This window comes from Ahaetulla prasina, chromosome 17 (assembly GCF_028640845.1).
Source record: "Ahaetulla prasina isolate Xishuangbanna chromosome 17, ASM2864084v1, whole genome shotgun sequence".
NCBI classification, from domain to species: Eukaryota; Metazoa; Chordata; class Lepidosauria; order Squamata; family Colubridae; genus Ahaetulla; species Ahaetulla prasina.
This window is the reverse complement of record NC_080555.1, coordinates 8,756,667-8,780,014: the sequence shown is the minus strand read 5'-3', so window position 1 is coordinate 8,780,014 and position 23,348 is coordinate 8,756,667.

The following is a 23,348-nucleotide window of genomic DNA, read 5'->3' as shown; positions in this document are numbered from 1 at the left end:
TAGGGATAACTGCAATTTCTTCCAGCCATTCATATCATTCTGAACTTTTTGCCATAGCAAGTCATAATTATTCTTATAAAGTTTCTTGTTCGATGAGCTAATATAGACCCTTAAATATTTAACCTTTTTTACTACCTCAAATCCTGTCATTTCCTCTAGTTTTTGTTTCTGTTGTATAGACATATTTTTAATTATCACTTTTGTTTTTTTCTGATTTATTTTAAATCCTGATACCTTTCCATATTTATCAATTACTTCCAACAAAAATCTACTTGAATTTATAGGATTCATTAACGTAACCACTACATCATCTGCAAAAGCTCTAACTTTGTACTCATATTGTCTAATCTTAATTCCCTCTATTTTCATTAATTCTCGTATTTTATCTAATAATGGTTCCAGAGTCAAAACAAACAATAATGGTGATAAGGGACATCCCTGTCTTGTTCCTTTCGCAATCTTAATAACTTCTGTCAAACTACCATTTACTATAATCTGTGCTGTTTGCTCTCCATAAATCGCTTTAATTATTCTAATAAAACAGTCTCCAAATTGCATTTTCTATTAATTTAAATAAAAAATCCCAATGCAATCGATCAAAGGCTTTCTCTGCATCCAAAAAAATAAGTGCCGCTGAAGTATTCTTCTTTTCCAAATATTCCAATATATTAATAATCTGTCTAACATTATTCCTCATCTGCCTCCCTTTTATAAAACCAGATTGATCAGTATGAATTCTTTGTTGTAAAACTAACATTAATCTATTTGCTATTATTTTTACAAAAATCTTATAATCATTATTTAAAAGTGAAATCGGCCTATAGTTACCAGGTTTAGAGCAGTCTTGCTCCTCTTTGGTATCAGTGAAATAAAAGATGTTTTCCATGACGGGGTATTCCACCCTAATTGTATCTGATTAAATAATTCTTTAAGTGGGCCTAATATTTCATCCTGTGTTTTTATAATAAGTTGCTGTAAGACCATCTGTACCAGGGTTTTCCCATTTTAATTGTTTAATTGCCTCCACTATTTCTCCAGTAGCTATCGGCCGGTTCAGCTCCTCCTCTGTTCTAATGTTAGAATATTCACCTTATAATCTTTCAAATAATCATAAATGTCCCTATCCAATATTTTGTCTTTTGCATATAGTGCAGTATAAAATTCTGAGAATGCCTTTTAATTTTATCCTGTTGATATGTCTCTTTACCTTTATATTCTATTTTTTGTATGACACGTGCTTTCTGTTTCTTCCTTAAATTATATGCCAACCATCTCCCAGGTTTATTTGCATTACAATGTTTAGCATATTGTATATTCGTTGCCACCTGGTCTGCCATTAACATATTAAATTGACTCTGTAATATTTTTATAGCCTCTTTAAGTTTATGATCTTGTGGGTTTTGAATTAATAACTGTTGCTTCCTTTGAATTTCTTCTTCCAAATATCTACGCTGCTTTTGTTTATTATTCCTTTGCCTGTTGTCCAAATAAATCAATATCCTCTAATAAACGCTTTGCTCGCTTCCCACACAGTTCCTATAGGTGTCCCTTTGTACATATTAAAATCAAAAAATTCTTTTAACTGTTTCTTACAATAAGTTACATTATCCTCATATCTAAACAGATTTTCATTCAACCTCCATGTTCTACCACCTTTTTTCCCTTGTAATAATTCCATCCATACTGGGCTATGGTCAGTTAAACACCTCGAAAATATCTTCGTTTTCTTCACCCTAGAAAGCAAGTCATTAGAAATTAAAATAAAATCAATGCGTGAAAAAGATTGATGCCTATCAGAAAAAAGTAAAATCTCTCTCATCTGGATTCCGTAACCTCCATATATCTCTAAACTCAAAGTCTTCCATCATTTCAAAAAAAGATTTTGGTAATTTTGCATGTATAGGTATCTTCTTGGAGGAAGTTCTCTTATCCCTTCTTGTATCAATTACTCCATTCCAGTCTCCTAATAAAATAAACGAACTATAATCCCAGAGGGTCAACCTCTCATGTAACATTTTGTAAAACTTTTCTTGTTGCTGATTAGGTGCATAAATACCTATCAACAAAGTCTTTTGCATCTATCACCAGTTCAATAGCAATAAATCTTCCTTGAATATCTGCCTCAATTAGCTTAGCTGGTATATCCTTCCTGATATATACAACAATTCCATGCTTCTTTTCCAAAGCTGATGCAACAAAATGGTTACCCAATTTTGAATTAATTAAATATTTTTGGTCTGATAATTTTATATGTGTCTCTTGCAAACAAATCACATCATTTTTAAATTGTTTCAAGTAGTGAAATATTTTCCTTCTTTTCTGAGCTGAATTCAAGCCATTAACATTCCATGACAAGATTCTATTTGCCATTACTGGCCTCCTGAAGCTTTGAAGCAGACAACGGAAGCTCCTCCTCCGGTATCTTCCGTCTAGCTCCTCCACAGCTTCCATAATGGGATCCTGACTTTTACTTTGAGACTGTTGCTCTTCTTTACGCTTAAGGGCTCCTCTTGTCACCCTTTGCTCTTGTGGTTCCTCTAATACTGGCAGCAATAAAGGCTCTTGGGTCACCACGCCTTCTTGAGTCTCTTGAAGTTTTTCTATCACTTCTATTTCGACTTTCAAAACTGTAGAAAGAAAATCCTTTGCCTTTAAAACCGTGTCAATTCTATATCTCCTTCCTTGATAAAATAGTGTCAGTCCAACTGGCACCTCCCATCTGAATTGAATCTGATGTTTTTTAAGTTCTTGTGTAAAAAAAGCAAATTGCTTCCTGTCTCTTAACATCTTTGAAGGAATCTCTTTCAACACCTTCAACTCCTGTTCTCCAATTTTTAAAGTTGTCTGATATGAAACTTGCAGAATTTGATTTCTCATAGTCCTTTTCACAAAATAAACCACAATGTCCCGAGGAAGCTTTCTCTGTCTTGCAATCCAAGAATTAACTCTATATATTTTATCAATTTGGTAAGCTACCTCTTGGGGGTCCGCTTCAATAAATTCAGCCAATGCTACTGATATAATTTTTCTTAAGTCTTCTCCACGCTCTTCTCGCATACCACGAATTCTAAGAGCTCCTTCCATAAGTTTATATTGTAATATCACAACCTGATCTTCATTTTGATCCACTTTTTCTGAACACCTTTCATTTCATCTTCTAAATACTTATTTGACTGAGAGATCTGTTGCATTTCCACTTCCAATCCTTCAATTTTTTTACTCAGTCCTTGAACTGCCATAAGAATATCTTCTCTTATTTTTGCATTAAAATTCTCCATCATCTCTTTTTGCCTATCTTCAGAAAGTTTTAATTGTTCTTTCAATATTTCCTCAAGACTTGGTTCAGATCCCCTTCTTCCAGAAGGCTTTAAAGGTTTAGCTGCCATTCTGTCTTCAAAAGAATCAGGAATTCAAACTTAATAACTCTCCTTCCTCCTTTCAGTATAAAAACTCCGTTTGTAACAATCCACAAGTAACGCTGCTTCATCGTACTAAAAAATTTTACTTTCACTTTTAGACGCCATTTTAAAAGTCAATTAATCAAAGACAAAGAAAGGTTTCAAATTTCAAAAAGGGAGTCGGTACTTGCCGTACTGATTCTACATCAAAGTTCGAACGCTTGTGAAATTCCCGTCTGCTTGGAATATCAATCAATTTAATAAGTTCTCTAGAGCAGAAGCAACATTCCTCTCCTTTTCCCTGATAAAAACAGGGGCGTGCTGAAGTTGGAAGGAGTGGAATTCGGTGGGGTCATAAATCCAGGAAAATTCGCTCTTAAGAGCAAACCCCCTGTCAGACCTGCCACTCTTCCACAATTCTGATAATCTCTTTCACCCAGAGATTATGCTAAGCTCAGTGAACAGTGATTTATTTTCTGTTTCACTGACTTTTACAATCTTCTAACACGGAGTGCTCTGTTTGAGCACCCAGCAGGAGGGTGACGTCACTGGAGCCTCTCTAGAATCCAAACTGCACAGAATCTTAGCTAGAGGTTCTCCCGAACCCCTGCGAACCCCCAGCAGCGAACCCCTGGACCTGTTGGAGGGAAAGCAAGGGCCTGAGATTTGGTTTTCTGCAGCCCATCTTCAGTTCGCTTCCCAATTTCAAATTTTCTGCCTGCAATTTACATGCAGGGCACAAATTGTTTCCCTTGGAAAAGATTGTTGGCTCTGTGTGTATGTGTTTGTGTGTGTGTCCCCCCAAGCCAGCAGGCTACAGACCCTCTGAGAGATGAGTGTGCAAGGAAACGAACATCCTACATCAGTTGAGCTAGTCCATGCATCGGATAGAACAGCTGTCTTTTAATAAAATACATTAGTCGGGAAAATGCTATCAGATTCCTGATTTTGGCCAAAGTATGGTGGGGGCTTACTAACCGAGGAGAGAAGCAACCTTGAACTAAGGATAAACTTCCTAACATTGAGAACAATTAACAAACGGAACAACTTGCCACCAGAAATTGTGGGTGCTCCCTCCCCCGCAGGCCCCACCCCCTGCACATGTGCATGCGACCCTCCTGTGATCCCCCCACACCGTGCACATACGTGTCTGACACCCATTTTGGTGCTAGCAGGCCTCCCTAAAGCTTCCAGGAACCAAAAATGGAGGGGCGCATCCCCTTACCCCCTCCCCGTGCATGCGCATGCGACCCCCCCTCTCGCATATCATGCAACACCCCCCCCACCTCTCACACCGGCAGGAGGTGAGCGGGCATGCACGGTGGAGCTGTCTTGGGCGTCAGCTTGCATGCCCGCAGACGTGGCTCCGCATGCCACCTGCGGCATGCGTGCCATAGGTTCGCCATCCCAGGTATAGGGTCTCCTGCTTGAGCAGGGGGGTTGGACTAGATGACCTCCAAGGTCCCTTCCAGCTGCGTTGTTCTGTGTTCTACCTCCTCTGCCCCACAGCCTCAACCCCTGGCCCCCTAGCCACTGCTAACCTCACTCCTTTCAAACCAACCGGATCTCACCAACGTTTTTCTTCTCCTCTGAAAAAAACAAACTGCAAACTGGCTGACTGAAAGGAGAGTTTAAATGTGGAAATGCAGATTTCCGCCCCCCCTCCTCCTCCTCCTGCCGATGCCTTCTTGGGGAAAAAGAGCAACCAAGGAAACGCCAGCTTGGTTTCTATCGGAGCCAAGCCCACTCCCTCATCCTGGGAGCAACTCTTCTCCTCCCCCCCCACCCCGCCGCCTCAGCCCGCTGTGTCCCCTTGCTTCAAATCGAGGTGGGGGGTTCAAGTCCCGTCTCCCCCCACCCACCCACTCCTCCGCCAGAGAAAGCAGCACATGAGTCGGCAAGTCACAAATGCCAAGTCATAAACAACCAGGCGCCATGAAAAATAAGCGGCAGATTCCTGCATCCCAATTATCCGAGTGCATTTGCTCATCAAAATTCAGAATATTTCTCGCACGGGCCCTGCCCCTGGCTTCTGGAGACTGCCTGATGGCAGAAGGCTGCCTTCCCCCACATTTCTGTCTCAGCTCCCCCAAAGGCTACGTGTGTATATATAGCAGCTCTTTCCTCCGGAAAGGAAGGTTCCCATTCACAAGATAGTCTTTTTGTCGGGCAGATGGCGAAGAACAGATGGGGAGGGTGTCACGGGTTGGGAAATGCCTGCCTTTCCCCCCCCCCCCCGCCGCCGCCGCCCCACTTCTGTTGCTAGTGCTGGTGCTTCCCACATTGATGCACTGTTTCTGGGCACACCGTCTTGCGTCAATGAGTCGGAAGGGGGCCCTGGAGGTCATCTAGCCCCGCCCGGCGCTCTGAGCAGGACGCGATTGGCCAGAAGCAGATCTTGTTTCCTGCATCAACCCTGCCAAGAAAGAGAAGTTGGCTATTCCTCCACCAGCACTGGTTGTAAGTCACTTTTTTCCGGTGCTACTGTAATTTTGAATGATTTGCCGAATGAATAGATATAAAGTCAAGGACTTTGTTGTTGTTAGTCACGAAGTCGTGTCCGACCCATCGCGACTCCATGGACCATGTTCCTCCAGGCCTTCCTGTCCTCTACCATCCTCCGGAGTCCATTGAAGCTCTCGTTGACTGCTTCAGTGACTCCATCCAGCCACCTCGTTCTCTGTCGTCCCCTTCTTCTTCTTTTGCCCTCCATTGTTCCCAGCATTAGGCTCTTCTGGGGGGGGTTGGACTAGATGACCTACAAGGTCCCTTCCAACTCTGTTAATCTTAATCCAGGGAGTCCTTCCTTCTCGTTAGGTGGCCAAAGTATTTGAGTTTCTTCTTCAGGATCTGGCCTTCTAAAGAGCAGTCAGGGTTGATCTCTTCTAGGACTGACTGGTTGGATGGCCTTGCAGTCCAAGGGACTCGCAGGAGTCTTCTCCAGCACTGGAGTTCAAAGGCCTCAATTCTTTGGTGCTCAGCCTTCCCTATGGTCCAACTTTCACAGCCAACTGGGAAAACCATTGCCTTGACTATATACACTTTTGTTGGCAGGGTGAGGTCTCTGCTTTTTTAGTATGCTGTCTAGGTTTGCCATAGCTTTCCTCCCCAGGAGCAAGTGTCTTTTAATTTCTTGGCTGCAGTCCCCATCTGCGGTACTTGACTTATTTTCACTAAAGAATGGAATTCTACCTGATCTCCAACATCTTGGTTAACCATCATCATTGAGTTGGAAAGGACCTCCTGCTCAAGCAGGAGACCCCATACCATTCAGGCAAATGTTTGTCCAATCTCTTTTTTAAAACCTCCAGTGATGGAGCATCTACAAAGTCTGGAGTGAAGCCATTCCACTGATCAATTGTTCTCCCTGTCAGGAAACCTCTTCTAGGTTGCTTCTCTCTGAGCAGCTTCCATCTGTTGCTTCTTGTCCTGCCTTCAGGTACTTTGGAGAATAGTTTGATGCCCCCTTCTCTGTGGCAGCCCCTCAAATATTGGAAGGAGGCCATCATATCACCCCTAGTCCTTCTTTTCTTTAAACTAGACATACCCAATTCCTGCAACCATTCTTCGTATGCTTTATCCTCCAGCCGCCTGATCCTCTTGGTTGCTCTTCTCTGCGCTCTTTCCAGGACAGAATAGAACAGAATAACAGAATTGGAAGGGACCTTGGAGGTCTTCTAGTCCAACCTCCTGCTTAGGCAGGAATCCCTACACCACTTCAGACAAATGGTTATCCAACATCTTCTTAAAAACTTCCAGTGTTGGAGCATTACAGAGAAGAGCACCAGAGCTCATTCATTCTCCAAATCCTCCAACTGGGAGACCCTACACCATTTCAGACAAATGTTGTCCAATCTCTTCTTAGAAACCTCCAGTGTTGAAGCACCCACAACTTCTTGTGGCAAATTGTTCCACTGGTTAATTGTCCTCACAAGTTTCTCCTCAATTCCAGGCTGCTTCTCTCCTTCATTAGTTTCCATCCGTTGTTTCTTGACCTGCCTTCAGGTGCTTTGGAGAATCATTTGAACCCCCCTCTTCTTTGTGGCAGCCCCTCAAATATTGGAAGACTGCGATCATGTCACCCCTACTCCTTCTCTTGACTAGATATACCCAATTCCTGCAACCGTTCTTCGTATGTTTTAGCCTCCAGCCCCCTAATTGTTGCTCTTCTCTGCATTCTTTCTAGAGTCTCAACAACTTTTATATATATATGCTGACCAAAAGTGGATGCAGTATTCCAAATGTTTTAAGAGACCCCATTTAAACCGACACCATATTTTACGTTTAGCACAGAACCAGATTCCCAGCCTAAAAGCAGAGGGCATTTTCCCACATGATTCTGAGACCCGCTTTGATTTATGATCCCGAGCACCGGTGCCTCTCCTTACTTCCACCAGAATAATTGTTTCAGTTTTTAAGGAACGCCCCATTCTGTGCCTTTTTTTATCTCTCTGTTCCTGAAATCTGCCCTTTTCTAAACCAACATGTTAAACTTTGCTTCTCTGCAAGAGGGCAGAAGCTCCTGGGTACAATTAGGAGTGGACGATAACCCTGTTTGCTTGGGCAATTTATATCCCATTTTTTGCAAAGGAAAAAAAAAAAAAGTCCCTCTTAGCAACATAAAAAGTGAATCAGACAAACCGAAAGCAACATGTAAAAAGCACATAAATCAATCTTGAGCAAAAGAAACAGTGCAAATTCCAATACAGGCACTCCTTATCTTACAACTGCTCATTTAGTGACAGTTTGAAGTTATAACAGCACTGAGAAAAGTGACTTACAGTTGTTTTTCCACACTTAACGACTGTTACAGCATCTCCATGGTTCTGCGATTAAAATTCAGACGCTTGGCAACTGGCATGTACTCACGACGGTTGCAGTGTGCTGGGCTCCCGTGATCTCCTTTTTGCCGCCTTCAGATGAGCAAAGCCAATGGGGAAGCCAGATTCACTTTGCAACCGTGTTACCAACTTAACAGCGACAGTGATTCGGTTAACAACTGCGGCAAGAAAGGTTGTAAGATGGGGGCAAAACTCACTTAACAACTACCTTGCTCAGCAACGAACATTTTGGGCTTTGTCGTAAGTCGAGGACTATAAGTAAATGCACCGTGCAACGGGAGCCTAAGAATTAAAATAACTGTGGAAAACAGACCTCACAGGAGCAATAAATAAATCAATAAATAAATGTCTCAGCTACGTAGAAATTGGCTGGCTTTGGATTCAATTTGTGCAAATCTATTTCAGTGGTCTTATAGCAATGTTTCTCAACCTTGAGAATTTGAGAAGTGTGGACTTCAGCTCCCAGAATTCCTCAGGCAACAGGTCTGGCCAGCTGTCTATCTCTTCCTGCAACCATTAAGCATCACAGCCAGGATAGTTCCTAATGTTAAGATATCCAACAGGTGGTCTTCATTTAGCACCCACAATTGGAACCAGCAACGTTCATTAAGCGAAGCACTCACTATGCTTATGATTTGACTTCTGCTTTCATTTGCTTTACAGACCTTCAAAGATCCCACAATGTGAGGATTGGTTGAAAAGTATCATCATCAGCATCAGCATCACGTAAAAAAGATGTTGAGATTCTAGAAAGAGTGCAGAAAAGAGCAACAAAGATGATTAGGGGACTGGAGGCTAAAACAAATTAAGAACGGTTGCAGAAATTAGGTATGTCTAGTTTAATGAAAAGAAGGACTAGGGAAGACATGATAGCAGTCTTCCAATATCTCAGGGGCTGCCCCAAAGAAGAGGGAGTCAAACTATTCTCCAAAGCAACCTGAAGGCAGGACAAGAAGCAATGGGTGGAAACTAACCAAGGAGAGAAGCAACTTAGAACTAAGGAGAAATTTCCTAACAGTCAGAACAATTAATGAGTGGAACAACTTGCCTGCAGAAGTTGTGAATGCTCTAACACTGGAAGTTTTTAAGATGTTGGATAACCATTTGTCTGAAGTGGTGTAGGGTTTCCTGCCTGGGCAGCGGGTTGGACTAGAAGGCCTCCAAGATCCCTTCCAACTCTGTTGTTGTTGTTGTTACTTATCATCATAACTGCCAATTGTCACTCAGTGAGAACTACCTGTATAAATCCCTTTTTATCATCATTATTATTTATTTATTTATTTGATCATATTTATATACCGCCCTATCTCCCGAAGGACTCAGGGCGGTTTACAGGCACTTAAAAACACATAAATACAATGTAAAACAATTAAAAAACTTATTCTAAAAGCCCAATAATTAAAAATACAGAAATAAAACCCAATTTAAAACCCATAAATTTAAAATCTAACTCAGTCCTGCGCAATTAAATAAGTATGTTTTAAGCCCGCGGCGGAAGGTCCGAAGGTCCGGAAGCTGACGAAGTCCGGGGGGTAGTTCGTTCCAGAGGGTGGGAGCCCCCACAGAGAAGGCCCTCCCCCTGGGCGTCGCCAGACGACATTGCCTCGCTGACGGCACCCTGAGGAGTCCCTCTCTATGAGAGCGCACGGGTCGGTGAGAGGTATTCGGTAGCAGTAGGCGGTCCCGTAAATAACCCGGCCCTATGCCATGGAGCGCTTTAAAGGTGGTCACCAAAACCTTGAAGCGCACCGGAAGGCCACAGGTAGCCAGTGCAGTCTGCGCAGGATGGGTGTTATCACGGGAGCCACGGGGCTCCATCTATCACCCGCGCAGCCGCATTCTGGACTAACTGTAGCCTCCGGATGCCCTTCAAGGGGAGCCCCATGTAGAGAGCATTGCAGTAATCCAGGCGAGACGTCACGAGTGCGTGAGTGACCGTGCATATATCATATATCACCATCATCATTTTAGCCATTGTCTATCCAGTGTAGAACAAAGGCCTCTTCCCCATAAAATCCCTTTTATGACCCCATTATCCCTTAATTCGGGGTGGAGTCGGGGCGACTGAATGGAGCTGAGCATTTACTGGCTGGATGCCCTTCCTGATGCCTACATGAAGTTCACAGCAGATATTTTTTCTTTGTACCCTGACAGAGAAACATCTGCCAATATCTAGGATTGAGCTCTCAACCTCCTAGATATTGGCAGATGTATTGGCAGGTGGGAGGCAAGCGTCTTCACCACTAGGCCAACACAGTGCTCGAAAACTACCTGTATATACTCACCTAAGGTGTAAGGTCCATGTATTCAATTCCAGGTAAAGCCAGTGAAAACAATTAATCAGTGGAACAGTTTGCCTTCAGAAGTTGTGGGTGCTCCATCACTGGAGGCTTTTAAGGAGAGAAATGGCAGCCATTTGTTCCGAATGGTATAGGATCTCCTGCTTGAGCAGGGGGGGCTGGACTAGATGACCTCCAAAATCCCTTCCAACTCTGTTATTCTTTTCCTGACTACCTCTTGCTGGTTGCAGCCAGCTGATTCTCTCTCTCTGCTCTCTACCGTGTTTCCCCGAAAATAAGACCCTGTCTTATATTTTTTTGAACCTCGAAATAAGCGCTTGGCCTTAGTTTCGAGGAGGTCTTATTATTTTGGGGCGTGTGGAGCAAGAACAGGGCTCCTCTTGCCTTCCTACCTGATTTCCAGCTCTGTCTCCCTAACCCTAACCAGAGGAAATGGCAGGGACCAGCTGTGCATGCGGTTAAATATTTTAAGGAAGGGCTTATTTTCGGAGGAGGGCTTATTTTCAAGGAAACACGATAGAAGGTGGCTCATCACTTAAGAGCAGGGATAACAAGGTTGTCAAGTATTTTTCACCCTCTAACATGATGTTCCCCAGTTTGGTTGGACTTCAAACCCTATTATTATTATTATTTACTTTATTCATTAAATATGAAACTCAATCAACTAAACATTCAAAAATGCATCACAAATACCATTGACTGGTGCTAATGGTTGATACAGGTTGCTGCCAGCGACCTAGGTATCAACCAAGTACCTTCTTAAGATGTACTATGTTCTGAGTAGCGCACTTTTTTGCAGTTCTGCTGGTGTTATTGCAGGAAACTGCAATTTGTTGATGTATCTTATAAAGTTCTTGGACATGGTACCAAGTGCCCCGATGACCATGGGTATCACTGTGACAGGTTTCATACATAGCCATGTAGTTTGGATGGCCAGGTCGTGATATTTCATTATTTTTTCCAGTTCTTTTTCTTCGACTCTGGCAACTCATGGTATGGTGATTTTTTATTATTATACTTTATTCATTAAACATGAAATTCAGTCAAATGAACATTCAAAAATGCATCACAAATTATTATTATTGTTGTTGTTGTTATTATTATTATTATTTTATTTGTTGTTGGTTTTTTTGCAAGCCACTCAGAGCCTTTTTGGAGTCAGGCATTCTCAAAATTAAATAAATAAACAAAATATTGTTGCCAAAGAAAAGTTTTTCATTGTAAGCTGCCTAGAGTTACAAAGGGTGAGATAGGCAGCTATGTAAATTGGATAAATAAATAAAACCACACAGTCACATCCACCAAATCACCAGGAGCGGAGTTTGATGCAAGGATAGCTTTCAAAAAATGACAGAAGTATCTGACAATCTTTGGAAAAAGGCCCATGTTAACATATGCCGTGATTGTGTAAAAAGCAACTCAAAAGGAACTAGAAAGAAATACCCTAAAATGTTCCGAAAACCCTAAAAATAAAATCAGAACTGAAACCACAAGTGTTTTTGTTCAGATCATCCCAGAAAAACATACACAAAAATATCACAATTTCCTAAGAGAGGTGCTGAGAGTAGCAAAACAAAAATTTGGCGTGACGTTGGAGAGATGAGCCAGTCGATGCAATCACATTGCAAGGCCAAAATTAGCAAATATTCAGCCATGGCAAAAATTAATAATAAATATCCATAAGAGAAATCTAACCCAATTGAACCAAAAATGGATCCTTTCTAATACAGGTAGTCCTCGACCTACAACCACAACTGAGGCAGAAATCTCCATTGCTAATCAAGAACGTTGGTAAATTGACAATTAGCTGTCAGTTTTGTCCGGTGATGAAATTCATTTTTTTTTACTACCAGTTCTGTGGGCGTGGCTTGGTGGGCGTGGCAGGGGAAGGATACTGCAAAATCTCCATTCCCACCCCACTCCAGGGGAAGAATATTGGAAAATCTCCATTCCCACCCCATTCTGGAGCCAGCCAGAGGTGGTATTTGCCAGTTCTCTGAATTACTCAAAATTTCCGCTATCGGTTCTCCAGAACCTGTCAGAACCTGCTGGATTTCACCCCCGGTTTTGTCCCATTTTCCTAACTTTCTTGCCACAGTTGTTAAGTGAATCTGGCTTTGTTTGTCAGAAGCTTACAAAAAGTGATCACAGCGAGAACAATAAACCAGTGGAACGGCTTGCCTCCAGAAGTTGTGGGTGCTTCATTACAGAAAGTTTTCAACAAGAGATTGGACAGGCATTTGTCCATAATGCTACAGGGTTTCCTGCTTGAGCAGGGGGTTGGACTAGAAGACCTCCAAGGTCCCTTCCAACTGTGTTATTCTGAGTTCCTCCCAACTCCCGACTGCCTTAGAATAACCATGGGGCACAGCTATGCCTGGACATCTGGTTTGAGTGGGTTGAAGCTCAGTCAGTGCTGCTCAGCCCCCAGGATTCTGAGCTGGGGGGTCGCTAGGGAAGATCCACTGGAATCACAAATGACATGTTGTGCCCTTGACTGGCAAAAGCAATTAGGATCAAAGACAACTTTGGAGGGTCAAAAGGAGGAGCCTCAGTGCCTGTTAAGTCAGCGATGCACAGCAGCGGTGCACTGAGGGGGGTGGGTGTTGGAAGAAAGCGAGGAAGGGGGAGCGAGGACCTGAATATCGGGGGTGGGGGTGGGGAGGTTTTTGATTCAGGCCAGCCACGAATGGATGGTTAGGTGGGTGGGCAGATTTTACCCTTGTGAAAGCATTACCGGTATTTAGTTAACTATGGTTTTCTGAACAAGCTAGTATTGTGCCAAAAAACGTATTTTGAGAATTGGCTTCTAAAACATCTTGCAAGATTATCGGGGAGGGGGATTTCCAGAGCAAAAAAGATGGGGGTCTTGCATTTGTTCAACGGCACAGCAGCCGCTGTGAGTGAGCGAGTGAGTATGCAAGTAGAAATCTTGTCTCCGATATTCTGCACCGTTCCTGGCTTCCCACACTTCCAATTAATGAGGAAGAAATATTTCCCAAAGGACTTTGCTCCAGCATGGAAAGCGTTTGCAGCCGGCGAAGTTTGATAGACAGATGTGACATTAAAAAAAACCCGATCCTGGGTTCTTAATCATCTCAGGTTAAAAAACACCAAGGTGAGAAATTCAGGAAAAATTCTCAAGCATCTTCAGAATATGGTAGAAAAACAGATGCCGTTTTTCTGGGTGAACGCCTTTTGTGGGGCAGGTCCACATCCAGAGTGGTTAGGGAAGCTGTTCCACTGATTCATTGTCCTCACTGTCAGGAAATTTCTCCTTCGTTCCAGGTTGCTTCTCTCCTTGATTAGTTTCCATCCTTGGTTCCTTATCCTGTCTTCTGGTGCTTTGGAGAATAAGTGAACCCCCTCTTCTTTGGGGCAGCCCCTCAAATATTGGAATACTGCTATCATGTCACCCTAGTCCTGTGATGGCGAACCTATGGCACGCGTGCCCAAGGCGGCACGCAGAGCCATCTTTCCAGGCACGCGAGCTGTCACCCAACTCACTTGCAGCTGTGCATGCATGCGCGCCCCAGCTGGTGTTCGGGCCTCCAGTGTGCATGCGTGCAATTCAAGGGACCCAGCTGGTCTTCGGAGCTTTCCTGCGCATGTTCGTGCATTTGCGCATGTGCATAGATGGCGTTCACGCGCATGCATTGCGTGCAAAAACCACGCGCATGCGCAGATGGTGCAGTTACACACACAGCACACAGGGGCACGCACAAAAGCCATGTGCATGCACAGAGAGTGTGGTTGTGCATGCAGTGCATGGGGGAGGATCTGCGCATTTGCGTGGATAACATGTGTGCACGTGAAGCATGCGAAGCACATACTCAGTAAACTACCACTGCCCTAATCCTTCTTTTCTTATTCTTTTTCCACAGTTTTCGTCTAAATCACGCCAGGCTGAAGATGCACAGTCTGCTCTACTTCCAGGGAGCAAAACTAAATTTTTGAGTGATGCCAATTCTTGCCCACAAATGTCCTTCCGATGGTTTGAATCCAAAGAGATAATTTCTGTTTTGGGCCACTGCTTGCCTTTCATCCCAGATGCAAGTTAAACAGCGCCCCCACATTAAAATGGCAAGGTGGGGAATAGCAACAAGCAGATAATTTAGCAAACAGTGAAAGTACTACGGGTAGTTCTTGACTTGCGACCGCAACTGGGACCAGGATTTCTGCTGCTAAGCGAGGCGGTTATTAAGCGAGTTGCGCCTGATTTTATGACCCTTTTTGTCACGATCAAGCAAATCCCTGCAGCTGTTAAGTGAATCACATGGTCATTAAGCAAGCCCAGCTTCTCCCATTGACTTTGCTGGTCAGAAGCCGATGGGGAAAAAGATCGCAAATGGTGATCACATGACCCCGGGCTGCTGCAATGGTCATAAGGATGGTAGAGGACAGGAAGGCCTGGAGGAAAGTGGTCCATGGCGTCGCGATGGGGCAGACACGACTTCGCAACTAACAACAGTAACAACCACAAACACGAAACAACTTTAACATCTTTCCTTCTTCTTACCACACACAACAAATTTTCCAGTTTCTTCTTCTTCCTTTCTTACCTGCTAGAGAATGCAGCAGATCAACCCCAGGGGGAATGGTGCAATAGCTGCGGATGGCTTGGAGAGGCCCTGCAAATTTCATAAGCCAGCTTCCTGGACTTGCCACGAAGGAACGAGGAGACCCAAGCAAGCAAGGGTCAAGTGATGGATTCGGCTCCCAACCATCTGGAGCCTTGAGGGAGCCAGAATCATTTATCATTTTAAAAGTCATGAATTGCTTTGCCCGGAAGCTCAAGAAGAGACCCTGCAAGGAGAATCAGAAGTAAGGACAAAAAGAAAGCACTTTTTTTTTCTAATTTAAATGTGGTCTGGGGGGTTGCATTAAACCACCCAGGATCCCAATCCAGACCCCTGCAATGCTGAGAATTCCAGTAGCGAATCTGGGTCTGTTTCCTGAACTGGCCTACCTTGAAGGGCTGGCATCCTTTCATTGCATCATCTTCTCTCCGGTGTTTTCCAGCCTCCTTGGCTTCCTGCCGTGAAATCCCAGTAGAGAAAGGAGAGGTGGTCCTTATTAAGGTACAGGTGGACCTCAACTTACAACCGTGCATTTAAGTGACCATTCAAAGTTACAGCGGCACTAAAAAAAGTGACTTAGGACCATTTTTCACAGCTTTGGAATAGGAAGGGACCGTGGAGGTTTTCTAGTCCAACCTCCTACGGCTAGTCCTCAACTTAGAACCATTCATTTAGTGACCGTTTAAAGTTACAATGGTATTAGGAAAAAATGAATTGTGGCTGTTTTTTCATGCATACAACCACCGTGCGGCTTCCCGACAGTCATAGGATCAAAATTCAGACGCTTGGCAACCGCCTCACATTTATGACGGTCACAGTGTCTCGCGGGTTAGGTGGGTCATGTCATCCCCCTTTGCGACCTCCTGACAAGCAAAGTCAGTGGGAAGCTCGATTCACTTAACCACCGTGTGACTAACTTAAAAGCTGCAGTGATTCACTTAACAACGGTGGCAAGAAAGGTCATAAAGTGGTGCAAAAGACTCACAACAACGGTCTCGCTTAGCAGCAGAAATTTTGGGCTCCATTGCGGTCGTACATTGAGGAGTACCTGTATGCATGTTTTTTCTGTTGTTTGATCCTTTTTAATATTGTAATTTTAAAACTACACATTTAACAATTGCAAGCTGCCTAGAATCACCTCGTGTTGAGATGGGAGAGAGCAAAAACGAACAAAATAAATAAAAAAAATTAGCTCCCATAAAGGTAGTCCTCGATGTACAACCATTCTGAATTGTGGTTGTAAGTCAAGGACTAACTGCACTAACTCCATTAACCAATGTCTCGCTTAGCAACAGAAAGGCTGGGCTCAATTGAAGTGGCGTAGGATTTCCCGCCTAAGCAGGGGGTTGGACTAGAAGACCTCCAAGGTCCCTTCCAACTCGGTTATTCTATTCTATTCTATTCTATTCTATTCTATTCTATTCTATTCTATTCTATTCTATTCTAATTATTTCCATATTCCATTCCATTCCATTCCATTCCATTCCATTCCATATTTTCTATTCTATTCTATTCTATTCTATTCTATTCTATTCTATTCTATTCCATATTTTCTATTCTATTCCATTCCATTCCATTCCATATTTTCTATTCTATTCTATTCTATTCTATTCTATTCTATTCTATTCTAATTATTTCATATTCTATTCTATTCTATTCTAATTATTTCCATATTCTATTCTATTCTATTCCATTCCATTCCATTCCATTCTGTATTTTCTATTCTATTTTATTCTATTCTATTCTATTCCATATTTTCTATTCTATTCCATTCCATTCCATTCCATTCCATATTTTCTATTCTATTCTATTCTATTCTATTCTATTCTATTCTATTCTATTCTATTCTAATTATTTCATATTCTATTCTATTCTATTCTATTCTATTCTATTCTATTCTATTCTAATTATTTCCATATTCTATTCTATTCTAATTGTGGTCGCAAGTGAAGGCCCACCTGTGTTTAATTTAACACCTGGAGAGCAATGAAGGGTTGGACAATGAGTAAGAACTCACCATTGTAGCTAATTGGTGGAGGAGAGCTGTCCATCTGGCAATCTGAACTGTGATTGGTTGCTGTGAGCGTAAAGGGGGAGGTTCCTTTTTTCCCGCCTTTCCCTCCCCCCCCCCCGTTTTGCGCCCTGTGTGCTCTGTAATTTACCTCAGGAGGTTCCTGCTGTGTGGATTTACCTCACGAATGCTCCTGTGGGCCTGACTATCTAGTTTTGATGTAAAATATATTTATTTATTTTAAACTACCAGTCCGTCTCAGCGTCTCCGACTCCATTTGGATACCGGCTGCTCAATTCCCTGACAGTCCTTGACTTACAAGCCACAATTGAGCAACAATTTCCTTGGTTAAGCGAGTTTTGCCTCATTTTAGGACCTTTCTTATGGTTATTATGTGATTCACTACATTAATGATATGGTTGTTAAGTGAATCTGGCAAGGACACACACGCACACACCGGGACAATGCAACCGTCATAAGTACATGCCAGTTGCCAAGCGTTCGAATTTTGACCATGTGACCACTGGAATGCTGCCATGGTCGTAAGTGTGAAAAACGGTCATAAGTCACTTTATTTCGGGCCATTGTAACTGCAAATGGTCACCGAATAAATGGCTATAAATAAATAGAATAGAATAGATACTAGAATAGAATAAATACTACTAGTACTTCCTTTTAAATGGCCAGGGAGGCTACAAAAACAACAGAAAAGACTAACTTTATCATCCCTTTGAATGTACACTAATCGGCATACATTAAAATGAAATTTCATGGCATACAGCTCTCAAAGGGTCCCTACTTCCGATATACACTACACAAGCACGACAAAATAAATAAATCAATACAAAATTATGCATCGTCATCTTTTAACGACCCCATAATCCCTTGTGGGGTGGCGTCTGGGCAACTGAATGGAGCTGACTGTTTACTGGCCGGATGCCTTTCCTGTTGCTGGTGCGGAGTTTTGTTCAGCAGATATATTCTCATGGTGCCCAGAGACAGAAAATATCTGCCTCTACCTAGGATCGAACTCACAGCCTCCTGATTCTGAGGTGAGAGCTCCACCTCTAGGCCACTGCACCACTCCTATATACCTGCATATATTATATGACCCGGAGGAACAACAATCTAGTTCAGATGGATACACGTACATGGCGAGAGAAAAAAATCTTGCGAGTTGATCAGACGGAAAAATATTTGCACAACTCTGTGTGTTTGGGGTGTGTGGGGTGTGTGTCTGATATATAGATGCCCTCTTTCTTTGTTTCTTCCACCTACATCTATTTCCATTCAGTCCCAAAGGGAGAGGAATGCCGGAGAAAAAATCCTCCCAGGAATGATATCCTGGGAAAGCTGGCCTGCCAGGAAAACTTCAGTGTTATTTTTTTTTAAAAAATCAATCTTTTTCTGTGTTTATTGACGTGTGTGTGTTTTGATCAAACCAAACACAACCCGTAAGATCTTTCTTGTGGACCGTTCTGATTTTCTCCCCTCTTTCTTCTTAACCTAACAAGGATAGTGACTAAGCAAACATTATGCAGCTCCTGCTTTTCGAACAGACCTCTGGTTCTCTCTTCCTTCAAGAGCTGTTTGCATAAAGCTGGTTTGATCCTTTGACTCTGACAAATAAAAAGCTTATTTGAGGTGGGGAACGAGGCACGGTGATAAGCAAGCCATCAATATTCATTGGAGTAAAGTTACGGGAGGAAAATACGGAAATTGGGCTTCCGCTCTGATTATCAGGCTGAAAGTGTGCCCCCTTCCCAACTGTACTGGCCATCCCCACCCCTCCCCACCCCTTGGGTTGCTAAATAAGAAATCCAGGTAAGGTAATATATCAAATATTCATTAAGATGGTATTTCTCAAAATTGGTAGCTTTAAGATGGGTGGGCTTCAGTCCCCAGAATCCCCCAGCCACTATGTTTTAAGATGGGTGGACTTCAACTCCCAGAATTCCCCAGCCAACATCTTTTAAGATAGATGGACTTCAACTCCCAGAATTCCCCAGCCAGAATCCTTAAAGATGGGTGGGCTTCAATTCCCAGAATTCACCAGCCAGCATGCTTTAAGATAGGTGGATGTCCACTTCCAGAATTTCCCAGGTAGCAGGTTTTCAAATGGGTGGACTTCAACTCCGAGAATTCCCCTAATAGCATGCTTTTAAGATAGGTGGATTCAAATCCCAGAATCCCCCAGTCAGCACACTTTAAGATAGGTAGACTTCCACTCCCAGAGTTCCCCAGCCATCTACATCCTTTGCACAGTTCTGATCTTTAGAGATACAGGTAACAATGACAATTGGGAGAAGAATTTCCATTGCTAAACAAGGCAGTTGTTAAATGAGTCCCATTTGAATTGAATAGAATAGAATAACAGAGTTGGAAGGGACCTTGGAGGCCTTCTAGTCCAACCCCCTGCCCAGGCAGGAAACCCTACACCACTTCAGACAGATGGTTATCCAAAATCTTCTTTAAAATTTCCAGTCTTGGAGCATTCACAACTTCTGGAGGCAAATTGTTCCACTGATTAATTGTTTTAACTGTCAGGAAATTTCTCCTTAGTTCTAAAGTTGTTTCTCTCCTTGATTAGTTTCCATCCATTGCTTCTTGTTCTACCCTCAGGTGCTTTGGAGAACAGCCCGACTCCTTCTTCTTTGTGGCAACCCCTGAGATATTGGAACACTGCTATCATGTCTCCCCTAATCCTTCTTTTCATTAAACTAGACCTACCCAGTTCCTGCAACCGTTCTTCATAAGTTTCAGCCTCCAGTCCCCTAATCATCTTGGTTGCTCTTCTCTGCACTCTTTCTAGAGTCTCAACATCTTTTTTACATCATGACGACCAAAACTGAAAGCAGGATTCCAAGTGTGGACTTACCAAGGCATTATAAAGTGGTATTAACACTTCACGTAATCTTGAATTGATAACCGTTTTTTGTTGTGCTTGTTAAGTGAGTCACTGCAGTTGTTAAGTGAACCACGCATGCGTTCAGCCCATCCAGCTTCCCTTCCTTGCTGATTTTGCTTGTCACAACACAGGTGGGAAGGTCACAAATGGTGATCAAATGATCCTGGGAGAATGCCACTGTCCTACATACATGCTGGTTGCCAAGCCCCTGAATTTTGATCACATGACGGTGGGGAATGCTGTGACGGTCATAAGTGCGAGGACCAATGGTAAGTCACTTTTCTCAGTGCTGTTGTAACGTCAAGCACTCATTAAATGAATGGTTGTAAGTCGAGAACTACCTATATAGACACATTTTGCCATAGAACATCTTTTCCACTGCTCAATTCTAATCCGTGGTGTATTCCTTGACTCCTTGTTCCTTCAATGCTAAGGAGTGTAAAAGACAAAGCTACTCACCACTTAGAGATCTTCACTGCCAATTCTGGAATTTCTATCTTTTGCCCTTAGTTTGCGCTTCTTTAAATTTAATTTTAGTCCTATTTTTTTTCCCCCACTGGGCTCCCTTTATTACGACAGCTTGGAGGTCCTTTGCATTTTTTGGCTATCAGGGTAGTGTTATCAGCATCTTGCAGGTTATTGATGTCCTTTCCTCCAGTCCTAACATCCTGCTTATCTCCTTCCCATCCTGCTTCTTTTAATATCTATTCAGCATAAAGGTTGAATAAATAAGGGGAGAAAATACAGCCCTGTCACCCTCTTTTGCCAGCTTGGAGCCTCTCTGTTTCACCATGTTCTTTCCAGACTATGGTTTTCCTGCATGAAGACAATAAGACTTCATTCATTCGTTCATTCGTTCATTCATTCGTTCCTTCAATTTCTATAGCTATGTTCAGAGATTCTCATTTTTCTGAGCGCACTCCAGAGCTGGATGTGGTTGACCCAATCAAAGGCCTTTCTATAAAGTAGTCCTCTAGTTGTAACCTTTCGTTTAATGACAGTTCAAAGTTACAGCAGCACAGAAACAATTGACTTATGGTCATTTTTCACACTTATGGTCATTGCGGCATCCTAATAGGTCAAGGTGATTGGCAAGTGACTGGCAAGTGGCATGTATTTCTGAGTTCAGAAATCTTCTGAATGAGGTTTTCCCCCCCCCATCCTCAGTGCCTTTACAGATGTTGCTGTAATACAGCATCTTGGCTCTTCTAACACTTCTTTGAAACTGTTCCTTTCTGCGGCGATGGTAGTCTTTCTTGAGTCTGACCTCTCTTCTTGGCAATTTCTATAGTTTTTTGGACATCCAGTTTGCTTCGTTCCATCTGCCTCCAGAAGTTGTGAATGCTCCAACACTGGAAGTTTTTAAGAAGAGATTGGACAGCCATTTGTCTGGAATGGTATTGGGTTTCCTGCCTGCAGGGCGGAATGAGACTATTCGTCTCCTACCCTTGGCCGTGCCTACTTTTCCTCCAGCTTTCCTCCTTGGGCGATGCTCCTCTAACCTTTCTCCTTGGCTGACTGTCCCCGCGTGTGTCCCACACGCTTCAGCATGGCATTAGGAGAAGTAAACATGCTGGGATTGGTTGGCTAACTATCCCAGGCAGTGAAAAACCCAGGACGACAAAGAACTTAGGACCGAAGGGCCGTAGCCCATTGCCCAGGGCAAATCGGTGGGGGAGTGTCAGCCGAGGAGAAAGGTTAGAGGTGAATTGTCTGAGGAGGAAGGCTGGAGGAGACGTAAGCATGGCCAAGGGTAGGAGACGAATAATCCTAGACCCGAGCAGGGGGTTCGACTAGAAGACCTCCAAGGTCCATTCCAATTCTGTTATTCTGTTATTCTCTGATCCAGACTCAGCACCTGGCCGGGTCTTTGATCCTATAATTGAACTTCTCCACCTCCTTTGAACAATCATGGACTCAATTTAATTTCTAGGTACTCCATCTGGCGACGTCTTTGTATACCGGTGTCCTTTTAGTTGTTTGAAGACAGTGTCTGCTATGAATAAATTATTGGGGTTAGCAGAAAGAAGTCGTCCCCCTGCTTCATTTCAGTTTCGTAATCCATATGATCCAATTACACTTCCCTCCTTCACGTTTTCAACTTTGGCATTTTGGCCTCAAATCACAAGCGCCACGTTCTTGCTCGCACAATCTGTGGATTTCGGATTTAAGCTCATCGTAAAACTCATTGACTGCCTCTTCCTTTGCTTCAGTGGTTGAAGCATAAACTTGGACGGTTGTCATATTAAAGAGGGGTCCATGAAGTTTAATTGATATTATTTGGTCATTGATTTCACTGTAGCCAAGTGCTGTTCTTTGTAATGTCAGCAGAATAATTTGGGGTTCCAACTTGAGCCGGAGTTGCACAAGAATAAATAAAAATGAGACCCAGACAGCTGTGAGGAAAGAAGAAATATTTATTCCTAAAAGCAAAATAGTTTGCCTTGAAGGACAGGCTGCGGAGAAATGGGGTACGGCAGCAGGTTTTTATAGGTAGAGCTTATCCAGGGTGTCACATACCGATTATAATATAATATAATAACAGAGTTGGAAGGGACCTTGGAGGTCTTCTAGTCCAACCCCCTGCCGAGGCAGGAAACCCTACACCATTTCAGACAAATGGCTATCCAAAGCGCCCTTTTTTAAAAACAACAACGACACATCCCTTTTCAAAAAACGCATTCAAAGTGCATTTAAATATTTAGCCTTTAATGGTCGCAATTATTGTTCTCGGCATAATAAAAGGCTGTTGGGATAGGGGTGGTGGATAGTTTAATGGGTGTTTTATGCCCTTTTATTAAAAATGCAACCAAGCCGAAATTACACTGAGGTGATTCAAATTTATAAAACGCACGAGTTGAGTTTTATGCATTAGTTATCAATGAGTAAGTATTTGCCCACAAATAAATTATTCTATACGACTATGGCCTTTTTTCTCTCCGATTCCCGATTTTTCTCTCCCCACCCCTCTTCTGCATTTGTGCCATAAAATTTGAAGCTGCAAGGAAATGAAAAAGGTCTCGAAGCCTCCCTTAGGTTGAAATATTCCTGCAAGATGCAGAAAATGGAACAAGCAAATTGCTCGTTCATCATGTGATAGAAACCCAGTTTATTGTCTCAGTGGCTCCGTTCACATGGCATGCTAAGCTAGGCCCAAACCTGACCCCTGCATGAACCAAACTCGCACATTAAACCAGAAGCTGACTAATTTGTGGCCTGTTTGTTTTCTGAGCACAGCCACATTTAATTAGATTTTGGGTTTAGTCAACTGTGCAATCCAGGCAATTAAAATAACCTAATAAACCACGAT